General features: G+C 42.4%; 2 long non-coding RNA genes across 2 annotated transcripts in view; one reads left to right on the forward strand and one right to left on the reverse strand.

Annotated features, from left to right (window-relative positions):
• Window positions 1-12,643, forward strand: part of LOC139181394 (uncharacterized) — a 64,676-nt gene that overhangs the window by 25,306 nt on the left and 26,727 nt on the right. The window lies entirely within an intron of this gene.
• Window positions 1-12,643, reverse strand: part of LOC139181393 (uncharacterized) — a 44,433-nt gene continuing 31,790 nt past the window's right edge. Inside the window, exon 2 of the long non-coding RNA XR_011565370.1 lies at window positions 1-12,643. This exon is cut by the window's right edge and continues 27,384 nt beyond it. This is a non-coding gene — a long non-coding RNA (uncharacterized lncRNA).

Below are 12,643 nucleotides of genomic sequence, written 5' to 3' on the forward strand. Positions count from 1 at the left end.
TTCTTCCTTTTTTTTTTTTTTTTTGGTTTGTTTTGATTGTCTTATATACTTGCTAGATGGTAACCAAAGTTATATTAGTACCAGTTGCAGTTGCAGTAGTACGTTTACCCTGGAACTTTTACTTACAAGCATATATGTATTTTATCAGAATATTGACTTTATCTTATGTCTTCTTTGTATGGTTTTGAGAAGCTATATGCTCATTATTCAAGTATTTTTATAGTCTGTGCCTTTTCTCCACTGAGATTCAAATGAATCCATTTATATAATGTTAGATAGAGGGAATAATCATAAAATATGTTGATATAGTTACTAAGGGAGATATATTTTTAAAAGAACAGTAACTAAACTATTTGCTATTTGCTAGCAAAAATAATTTTCTCTCAGTGTATTTTGTAATTATGAAAGTCCAATTATTCTTGCATATAGTCTATATAATCAGAGAAGATATATTAGCAAGGACCTCAATCGAGCATAGATTTATAGAAAATCTAATGTTCGGTTTTAACTAGTCTAACTCAGAGTCTTGTTATGGTTCAGTTATCAACATTCTTGTTTTTCTGTCAGTAAAGAGAATGTGCTAGTTTTCTTGGGGGGAAGACTATTTTAATCAATATTTTCCTATGCTTTTGATTTTCAAGAAAACAGAAATCTTAAGACACTTGTTTTCAAGGGTCTGGTACTGTGCCTAATGAATATTTCTCTAATTAATATGTTATCATTAGTAAAACATACATTCTGTTTACTTCCAACACTGATTTAAAGTGACCTATGATAAAAGATGTATTAAATGTTTGGGATTGACATGTACAGACTGCTATATTTAAAATGGATAACCATCAAAGACCTACTGTATAGCTCAGAGAACTCTGCTGAATACTCTGTAATAACTTAAATGGGAAAAGAATTTGAAAAAGAATAGATATATGTGTAACTGAATCACTTTGCTGTACACCTGAAGCTAATGCAACATTGTTAACTAATTATACTCCAAGATACTACTTTGCCAACAAAGGTCCATCTAGTCAAGGCTATGGTTTTTCCTGTGGTCATGTATGGATGTGAGAGTTGGACTGTGAAGAAGGCTGAGTGCCGAAGAATTGATGCTTTTGAACTGTGGTGTTGGAGAAGACTCTTGAGAGTCCCTTGGACTGCAAGGAGATCCAACCAGTCCATTCTGAAGATCAGCCCTGGGATTTCTTTGGAAGGACTGATGCTAAAGCTGAAACTCCAGTACTTTGGCCACCTCATGCGAAGTGTTGACTCATTGGAAAAGACTCTGATGCAGGGAGGGATTGGGGACAGGAGGAGAAGGGGACGACAGAGGATGAGATGGCTGGATGGCATCACTGACTCGATGGACATTGAGTCTCAGTGAACTCTGGGAGTTGGTGTTGAACAGGGAGGCCTGGCGTGCTGCGATTCATGGGGTTGCAAAGAGTCGGACACGACTGAGCGACTGACCTGATCTGATAAAATTAAAAATTTTAAAAAAGAAAATAAACTTTCATAGAAGACAAAGATAGCAATATAAACTAAAAAAACATTGAGAATGAGGCAAAATATTATTGTACTTCACGGTATACTAGCTTTATCAATATAAATATAGTCATTATTTGAAATGGAAGGAAATTAACTCAGCATTGCTCTTTCACATAAAGGCATATAAATGCATATTCAGATATAGATACAAACAATAATGGCATTTTTATCAACCATTCATCTCCTTGTATGTTGTCCATTATAATAGAATCTGTTTGTTGTCTCTCTTAATATAGTGGTATCCTCTTTCATATATCAGATGTTTGTTAAGCACCTACTATGTGTCAGAGTGTTTCAGGCACTGGAGATACAGTGGTAAAAAAATTCCTTGTCCTCATGGAATTTATATTTTATTCTCAATTTAGGTAGAGATAAGCAAAGAAGCCAAATATATCATGTAATCACTAAGGACTATGGAGATAAAACAGGCAGAGGGAAAAAGAACTCAGTTAACTAAACATACATGGAATTAGAAAGAACACTAACTTGTTCTATATTTTTCATTTTTGTCACTAATATAAGAAATCTAAGACTCTGTGGAACTGACATTGAGAAAATCATGCCCAGAATTATATCTTATTAGTCAATGCAGTGTTTAAAGTGGACATGGTGAGTTTTTAGCCACATCTTCAAAATATACATTCTTCATGTATTTTACAGGCAATCTTCTTTTTTAAAGTTGAAATACAGTCCATGGGGTCGGAAAGAGTTGGACATGACTGAGGGACTAAGCACAGCACATAGTTGATTTACAATGTTGTTTTTTTAACTGTTTATATGCAATCTTAACCCTGTTATTGATGACGGATTTCTTTTGCCCTGATGGCTATCTCTTTGTAGAATCTTAATAAGTTTGAGATTAGAAACAAAGACTTTCCTGCAATGCATGTGGTCTTAGTTCTTTTACACATTTCTTATTGGATGTTTTAAGTTATAAAAAAAAATAGCACATTAATTTTTTGAAAATGACAACATATCTTATTCAGGAATAACTCTGGAACTTCATGAAAGAAGCTTATTTTCCCACTGTTAATTTTGCATGCCAAAATGCTCATATCATTAGTCATTTCTCTCAAATATATCCTTGCAATTTTTAACTGAACTGAGCCTATGAATTTAGTAATTTTCTAGTAGCAAATAAGATCCTACGGGAATGAGACACCAAGAAAAAGGTGGGGTTGGAGATAGTTTTGAGTATAGGTATAGGCCTAGGATTCAGGATGTTCCATTGTATTTCAAAAATATGTGGGAGATACCAGTTTTGGAAGGACAAGCCTTGTGCACTTTTAAAGTTTGTTTAGTGTTGGCTCGTTTCTGGCTATGCAGTGAAAGTAAAAGTATTAGTCACTCAGTCATGGCCAACTCTTTGGGACCCCATGGACTATAGCCCACCAGGCTCCTCTGTCAATGGAATTCTCCAGGCAAGGATACTGGTTGGGTTTACCATTTACTTCTCCAGGGGATACATACAATGTATATATTTAATATACATATTAAGTAACCAGAAAATGAAAATTCATGGTTGGAGAGAATATTAACCAAGTTTTAATAGTTCTAATGTGAAAGACAATGCCTTTGCTAGCTTGCATTAAGCGATGTGAAATATACTCTATGAAAACATTTCCCAAAGCTGGCCTTTTGTTACAAAAATTTGAGATATGTGCAATTCACACATCTTTGATCAATTTAAGCACATTCTGTCTTACTGGCAGGGACCAAAATCTGTAATCAGACAAGGAGTCCTCTGATGGGGGAGATGATAGAAATGGCAGTGACAGTGCACACGGGGTCCTAATTGAGGAATTTTCTAACGGTTATCTAGTAATACGGGGTGCCCTCCATTTGGACTCTGGCAGTAAGTTGAGTATTCTTTGGTTCCCAATCAGTGAAGTGAAAAATCATCCAGTTGTGTTTGACTCTTTGAGACTCCATGGACTATACAGTCCATGGAATTCTCCAGGCCAGAATACTAGAGTGGGTAGCCATTCTCCAGGGAATCTTCCCAACCCAGGGATCAAACTCAGGTCTCCCTCATTGCAGGCGGATTCTTTACCAGCTGAGCCACCAGGGAATCCCAGTCAGGATGAGCACAGTTCAAAATGTTCTCAAGTCCTGGGCCAGGGGGAATGATCTCATTTGGGACATTATTAAGTTCCTGTGAAGAGGAAAGACATTAACCACTCACAAATATTTTGTCATTGACTAAACTGCAAAGATGTATCTGTTAAAGCCATCCATCTGAGTAGACTAGTTCTCTCGAATAGTAAAGAATGTCAATACATCCTAAAAGCGAGTCGATATGTCAGGCATTGACAAAGCTGCTTTGAAGCCAAATGATCTGCTTTGTGCATTCACCTTTCTTCCAAAATATATTCACCAACACATGCAAATCTGGACTCGGCCTCCTCTGATGGAGCCTTTTCAAAGTAAACTGAGTTTCTTTGGCTGCAGTGACACAGATGTTTGGGTGGGAGGAGGGGTGGAGGTGATGGTGGCCATGCTATTTCAAGGCTGGGGAAATGGGTGACCCAGCTAACTAAATGACATGAACTCCCTCACAGACATGCCAGGCTTCCCCTTCATCTGCTCATGGCTGGAAACAGAAGAGCTCCATTGAATCAATTAAAGCCACAAGTTAGATTGACCCAAATTCTTTCAGGAAATGCAAAAGCCTGCTGGCTCCTGGGATTAGCTGGAGTTTCCCAATTGCTCCCCATCTGTACATCACCTTTGGGTCCACTCTAGCTGTGGATGGCTACATCTGCTCACCTCAGTGGCTTGTTTTCCAAACCAAGGTAATTTGAGAACCGCCTAGTTCTAATCAAGCTTCTTTGAACTCTGGAGAAACTTTGTGGCCAGCCCAAAGAGAAATTTGGCCTTCTTCTGAATTGATTTGCTGCATCTCTGGCATTCTTTTCCACCACCTGCCCTTGCTCTTCTGTAATTCCAGGTGTTGTAGCCAACTTGTTAGACGCAGCTTCGTGGAGAACACAGCCCAGAGCAGGTACCATTCAAGGCTTCATTTCTTATAAAGAAAGAAGGATGGGGCCAAGTGGCTGTAGGGGAAATAGCAGCATGGAAAAATAACTGTTTTTTTCCCATCAGGGTAGTGGCATCAGAAGAAGTGAAGAAAGGTCCAAGAACCTTATAGGCAATGACTGATGGCAGAACTCAGATTAAAGGAGACATGGGGCTTAGACAAATTATACTCAGGGCTCACTCTTTCAGCAATGGTTCCTACCCCTGTGATCTCTAGGGACCACAGAAAAAGCCTATGGCACACAGGTTCTTAAACCTGGCTGCACATTAGAATCTCCTGGAAAGCCTAAAACTGTATAGCACAGGGAGCTCAGCTCAGTGCTGTGATGACCTAGGTGGGTGGGATGTGGGGAGGTGGGAAGGAGGTTCTAGAGGGAGGGGGTATGTGTGTATATATATAGCTGCTTCACATTGTCGTACAGCAGAAACTAACACAACATTGTAAAGCAATTATATTCCAATGAAAATTTATTATAGGCACAAGCCCCTCCCTCATAGAATCGTTCTTAATCAGTGTGGGGATAGGACCATGGCATCGGCACTTTAAAAGCTCTCCAGATGAAAACCAGAATTGCCATAAAGGACATCATTGAGCTGATTGACCACATTTGAGTATGGACGTTTTATTAGATCATATTGCTGTGTCAATGTTAAAACTCCTGAACTTGATAACTAGATTGTGGTTACCTAAGAGGATGTTCTTGTTCTTTTTTTTTTTTTTTTTTTTATTGAAGGATGTTCTTGTTCTTAGGAAATACATGCTACCATATTTAGGAGTGAAGAACATGATGTCTGCAATTTAGGTGAATGGATTAAAGGGGGAAATACCATGTAGAAACATAACAAGGGATGGATACAGTAAGTGGCAAAATGCTAACATTTGGCAAATCTGGGTGAGGGCTTACCCTGCTGGCAAGGGTTCCTTGTACTATTCTTAGAACTCTTCTGTTAGTTTAAAATGATTTCCAGATAAAAAAAAATTCTAAAAAGTACCCCAGATGAAATAATGTACAACAACATTTAGAAACTACTGGATTCAGAAAAACAGAGAATGAGTACCTATTAAACAGCGGTTACAGTGCAAGCCTTTCTGAGTCACTGTCCTACACCAGTTCATCTCTCTTCTTTAATGGTCATGTAAATCTCCTGGGAGTCTGGTTAAAAACTGTTTCTGATTCAGGAAGTCTGAGCTGAGGCCTGAGATTCTGCATTTTTAATAGACTCTCTGGTGATGCCAGTGCCTCTGGTCCATGGGCCACACCTAGAATAGCAAAGCTCTACGACTGAATCACCCTGCCATCCACCTGTCAATCAATCAACATGTTTTTTTTGGAACCATCTCCTCTGGTCTCAGCAGTGTAGGAGAATCCCAAGCTCTGGGATCTAACCCCTGATGATCTGAAGTGGAACTGATGTAATAATAATAATAGAAAGAAACTGCACCACTAATGTAATATGTAATGTACTTGAATCATCCAGAAACTGTTCCCCCCACCCCCCAGTCCATGGAAAAAATTATCTTCCACGAAACAGGTCCCTGGTGCCAAAAAGGTTGGGGACTGCTGCTCCAAGTGAAGTAGGGTGGGCCTGCAGAGCTCTGTGGATAGGTAGTCCATCCATCTTGACCTCTGGACTATGGCATCACCCTGTGAGCCATGCGGCTTGGCCCTGTCAGAGTCACTCTGATCCCCAGAACAGAATGGAGCCCAGCGGAAGAAGCTGAAACAAAGGCTGGCAGCACATGGAAGGGGGGTAAGAAGCAAAACAGCCCATGATGCAGGTCACAGGGGAAGTTCAGCCCCTCCTGGTGGGTGGCAGTTGGGGCCAAGCTGAGGCTCCAGCAGAGAGCAGCATAATTCTGATGAGGTGTCTGGGTACAGGCTGCCTGAATCTGGTTGCCTCCTCCAGCGTGGAGACTCATTTCTTAGAGTTAGATGTCCAAGGAAGATTCTCGTTTCATGCTGACTGTGGCATGCTTCGAGTTTGTTGCTTTTGCTGTAAGAGGAGCCAAAATGTCTCTCCCCTGGTGGGAGCAGATGGAGCATAGCCCCTGCCTCCATCAGAATTTTCCAGGCCTTGCCTCCCTCCTTTCCCTCATGGCAGCGCCCTTCCCCTCTGCCTGCCTGCTGTGATCATGTTTTCCATGCACTGAATTAGAGGCCAGTCTGTTATTTGTATCTCCCCTGTTTACATCCAAATCAAGGCCAACTAACGGGTGCACAGAAGGACCCAGCTGGGCTTTACTGAGCAGGCAGCCCCAGAGAAGTTTCTGAAAGACAATTGAGAAAGACCTGGCTGACAGGTCTGAGTTTGGATCAGAGTGTTGCCATCGAAGAGCTGTATAAACTTGAGCAAGTTATTTAACATCTCTGAGGTTTAGGTTCCTCATCTGTAAAGTGGGGCTGATGATAGCATTAAATTCATAGGGCACTGAACATCAAATGAGTTAGAGAGCTGAGCAGGAGCTTACTAGATGGAAGACAGGCATTCATTTGATGGGGATTTATTGAGTTTCTTCTATGTATAGACATATGTGTGTGTTAGTCGCTCAGTCATGTCCGACTCTTTGTGACTCCATGGACTGTAGCCCACCAGGCTCTTCTGTCCATGGGATTCTCCAGGCAAGAATACTGGAGTGGGTTGACATTTCTTTCTCCAGAAGATCTTCCTGACCCAGGGATCAAACCCAGGTCTCCTGCATTGCAGGCAGATTCTTTACTGTCTGAGCCACCAGGGAAGACCCATATGTATAAACATACTTTATACTGTTCTGAACCTGAAAGAGTGTAGGTGTTTGGTGCAGGAAGTGGAGAGCTTCAGTGCCTGGCTTTGGGTTTGAACCTGTACACTTCACTTACTAGGTGACTTTGTAGCAACTCCTGAACCTTTCTGGGGCTCCATTCTCTCATCTGTAAAATGGGTATGATAATAGTCCCTACCTCTGAGGATTGCTGTGAGGATTAAAGATGGGCTTAGAATGGGAGTTTAACAAGGATTAAGTGTTATTTGCAAAAGTTCCTGCAGTCGAGAGTCATAGGAGCTGCTTTGAGAAACCACACACACACTCATACACACGCATACACTATCACCACATGAGTGGGCAGCCCAGAGAGGACAGGTTACAGGAGAGACACAAATAGGCATTCATTGCCTGTTGGAGGCTCTTTGAACCTCAGGCCAGGGCCCATTTCTGCAAAAAATTCTCTCTGGGACTGTGGTGCCGTGAGCCCCTGGATTTTTTTTTATATGGAAGTAAAATCCACATAACATGTAATTAACCATTTTTTTTTTGGCCATGTTGTGCGACCTGTGGGATCTTAGTTCCCTGACCAGCAATCAAACCCGTGCCCTCTGCATTGGGAGTGCAGAGTCTTAACCACCAGCAAAGTTCCTACAAGTGACCATTCGAAAGTGAACAGTTCAGTGGCATTTAGTACAGTCACCGTGTTGGCTGCCCCCTACCCCCTGAGTTCTTTAGAGTTGGTTTCCCCTTTCAACTGGCTGTATCCAGAGGAGGCAGCCCTCATTTGTTTTTGTCAGTCTTCCTGTCACTGTACCATACCTGTCTCCATTCCCACCTGGTTCCTCCCCCTCCATTTTTCCAATGGGCCTGTCTCTCTGCACCCTTCTACCTTTTAGGGAGACAGGAGTAGGTGTCTCTGGCTGACATCTACATTTAGGGAGAGGGAGGGAGTATGTTGACCCACTGGAAAGGTGCCAGCTCTGAAGGGTGGCACCAACAGAGTTCAGGTTGGAGCTGGTAAAGCCACTTTTTGATACGGATGAAAACAGGCACAACCCATTGTCGCTTCGCCCTCCAGTGGCCCCAGGGACAGCAGACAATGCAAAAGGGATTACTACAAACTATTCAGTCCTGAATATTCATTGACAGGACTGATGCTGAAGCTGAAATTCCAATACTTTGGCCACCTGATGTGAAGAACTGACTCCTTGGAAAAGACCCTGATGCTGGGAAAGTTTGAAGGCAGGAGGAGAAGGGGACGACAGAGGATGAGATGGTTGGATGGCATCACCGACATAATGGACATGAGTTTGAGCAAGCTCCGGGTGTTGGTGATGGACAGGGAGGCCTGGGGTGCTGCAGTCCATGGCGTCGCAAAGAGGCAGACATGACTGAGTGACTGAACTGAACTGAACTTCTCTGAACTCCCTTCCATGTCTTTCATCAAGTATAGTTGGGAGAGCACTAGGGGACTCCTCAGGGTTTGGTACAGCAAAGGATTAAATAAAGGCGGTTGAAGTCTTTTAAAGATGGCTCTGGCCTAGTCCATTTTCCTAAAATCACAGCCTATCTATCACAGAGGTTGTCAAGCACATTAACTTGACATGATATGGCTGACAATGCCTTGCATGGTGTCAGTGCTGGCCTCACAGCACACGCTCAAAGGGTGATGACTCTTTTTGTGACTTGTTTTTCTTGGAGGGAAGGCAGAATGCAAAAGGAAGAGGGAGGTAGCAGCCAGGGGCAGGCAGTTTGGGCTGTTGGGCCTCCTGGACCACAAGGTTTGCCAATTCCCCCCTTTCCTTGAAATGAAGGTGTGACTTTGAAACTCAGTTGCTTCCTTTTTAAAGAATTAATTAATTTATTGTAATTGGAGGATAATTACTTTACAGTATTGTGAAGGTTTTTGCCATACATAGATATGAATCACCCATGGGTGCACATGTGTCTCCCCACTCTGAACCCCCCTCCCACATCCCTCCCCATCCTATCCCTGTGGGTTGTCCTGGAGCACCAGCTTTGAGTGCCCTACTTCATGCATCAAACTTGCACTGGTCATCTGTTTTACATGTGGTAATATACATGTTTCACTGCTATACTCTCAAATCATCCCACCCTTGCCTTTTCCCACATAGCCCCAAAATCTGTTCTTTACATCTGTGTCTCCTTTGCTGTCCTGCCTGTAGGATCGTTGTTACCTTATTTCTAAATTCCATATATATGGGTTAATATACACTATTTGGGAGAAGGCAATGGCGCCCCACTCCAGTACTCTTGCCTGGAAAATCCCATAGACAGAGGAGCCTGGTGGGCTGCACTCCATGGGGTCGCTAAGAGTCGGACACGACTGAGCGACTTCACTTTCACCTTTCACTTTCATGCATTGGAGAAGGAAATGGCAACCCACTCCAGTGTTCTTGCCTGGAGAATCCCAGGGACGGGGGAGCCTGGTGGGCTGCCGTCTATGGGGTCACACAGAGTCGGACACGACTGAAGCGACTTAGCAGCAGCAGCAGCAGCAGCATACAGTATTTGTCTTTTTCTTTCTAACTTAATTCACTCTGTATGATAGGCTCCACTTTCATCCACCTCATTAGATCAGTTGCTTCCTTTTAAAATTTGTTTATTTCAGTGCTTCAGGTCTTAGTTTCTGCACATAGGATCTTCTATCTTCATTGTGGCATTTGAGCTCTTTAGATGCAGCATTTGAACGCTTAGTCATGGCATGTGGGATCTAGTTCCCTGACCCCCTGGCCCTCTGCATTGGGAGTGTGGGAGTCTTAGCCGCTGGAGCACCAGGGTAGTCGCCCCAAACACAGTTGCTTCTTATTCACTCCGGAACAGTTTATGCACCAGGCTGTGTCTGACTTTCCATGTAGCTTATTTCTGTTTCCCAGGAATGTTGGCAAGGGGATGAAGCCTAGTTAAAGCACTCCCCACTCCCTCACCCTTCACCTTTCACCTCTCCTGATATACAAATGCTTCAGCAGCAAAGGAGGCAAGACTCTCCAAGCAAGAAATAACTTCTCTTGTCCCTAACTGTAGACATGAAAGACAGGGGAGAAGAGAAGCCGGGGATGCAGTGGAGGGGAGAGGAGTCCTCTAAGACCCATGGAAAGTTTTCGTTTTTCTTAATAGGAATTGAATTCAACGTTTTCAGAAATTATAAACGTTCCACACCTTCAGTGCAACCAGTGAAACAATACACAGGCATATGAAGCAAAATAAGCAATGTGCTCCCCTCTCCTTTTCCTCTCTACAGAATAAGCAATAGTAACAGCCTGCGTCTGAATCCTCCCTCTGCCTTCCTGTGCACATGCGAAGGCATGCAGGCACAGAGCCTGTGGTTGGAGATTTTGGTGTTTGTACTAGAATGGGATCATGAGATACACATTGCTCTGCAGCCTGGTTTATGCACTTAAGTACATCACATATATATGTTAGTATGTGATATTTTTCTCTTTCTGACTTATACTCTGTATGATGGGCTCTGGTTCCACCCATGTCTCTACAAATGACCCAATTTCATTCCTCTTTATGGTTGAGTAATATTCCATTGCACCACGTTTTTATCCATTCCTGTGTTGATGGACATTTAGGTTGCTTCTATGTCCTGGCTATTGTAAATAGTGCTGCAGTGAATATCGGGGTGTATGTGTCTTTTGGAATTAGGGTTGTCTCAGGGTATATATGCCTAGTAGTGGGATTGCCGGGCCATATGGTAGTTCTGTTTTTAGTGGAATCCAGGAAAATGGTACAGATGAACCTATTTGCAGGGCAGGAAGAGAGATGTGGATATAGAGGACGGATGTGTGTACATGGGGGAGGAGGGGAGGGTGGAACAAAATGGGAGAGTAGGATTGACACATATGCACACACATAGACACTGCCATTTGTGAAATAGGCAGCTAGTGGGAACCTCCTATATAGTTCAGGGGGCTCAGCGCAGTGCTCTGTGATGACTTTGATGGGTAGGATGGGGGCTGGAGGGAGGTCCACGAGGGAGGGGATATATGTATGCATATAGCTGATTCACTTTGTTGTACAGCAGAAATGAATACAACGTTGTAAAGCAACTAGACCCCAATAAAAACAAACAACAATGACCAAAAAAAAAAAAAAAATGAGTACATCACAGACCTCCCAGCATACCAGTAGTCATAGATCTGGCTCATCTCTTCAAATAGCTACATAATACTCCATAACATGATTCTACTAGGATTTATTCAGCCATTTGTCTACTGAGGAGGGCTCAAGTTGTCTAGAACTTTGTGGTCATTCCTGTGAAAAAGGTCACAATCCCCACTCATCTCAGCATATTTACCAAGGCTGCTTAAGAAGATTGCTGGGTTTCAGAGGGCTTTAATTTACCTATGGCGAGATTGCTTGGCTGGTTTTCATAAACAGAATTCTGATTCTCTCCTTTTATTATCAAAAATTTTATTGTTCATCTGTTAAGCGGATCTCACTTGCCTTCTCAGTAATCCATGTATTGCCCCATAGTAGAGGGTGTGAACTGAAAAGGACTTTTGTAAGGAATGGACATCCAAAGATAGCATCTTCTTTCCTGTGTGATCCCAGGAAGAGGTGGATTACAATTTATCCAACTGGACCACATCTTCCTGATGCCTTCCTTCACTGATCTAGTCCAGTTATTCTCCTGCCTTTTCTAGCCATGAGCATTCTAGGCGCAACCTTGATAAGCAAAGAGAAACTACATTTTGTTGGGAGCAAACACATTCTGGCTTCTCCCCCAGGTAAAGATTCCTTTGCAAGACAATGCAAAAGGGCTAGAGTGGCCACACTAGGAAGATGAGCACAAATTACAGAAAATGATGAATATCAATCTGCTTAGCTGGTTTCTTTTGCAAAACTATCGTTGAACAGTGCCTTTAAAAATCAAGGACATGGTGGGGACATGGGTGTCCACTGTAAAGTTCTTCCAAACTTGTATAACAAAGTGTGAAAATATTGATATGTGGTTTGAGTTACAAAAATTCTGGTCACATACCATTATCTGGGCATATAAGATCCATATCAAAATACTTCACTGTGTATATACTTGATGCTTTTTAAAGCACTTTAAAACTCAAATTCCACTCTTACAGCAGCCTTGTGTGTCAGAAATCACTCTCACTGGACAACAGAGAGAATGAGGCCTGGAGAAGTAAATGATTTGTCCAAAGTCTCATATATAATTGGCTTCCCTGGTGGCTCAGTGGTAAAGAATTTTCCTGTGATGCACGAGATGCAGGTTCGATCCCTGGGTCAGGAAGATCCCCTAGAAAAGGAAATGGCAACCCACTCCAGGATTCTTGC

The sequence above is a fragment of the Bos indicus genome, chromosome X (genome assembly GCF_029378745.1).
Source record: "Bos indicus isolate NIAB-ARS_2022 breed Sahiwal x Tharparkar chromosome X, NIAB-ARS_B.indTharparkar_mat_pri_1.0, whole genome shotgun sequence".
Taxonomy (NCBI): Eukaryota; Metazoa; Chordata; class Mammalia; order Artiodactyla; family Bovidae; genus Bos; species Bos indicus.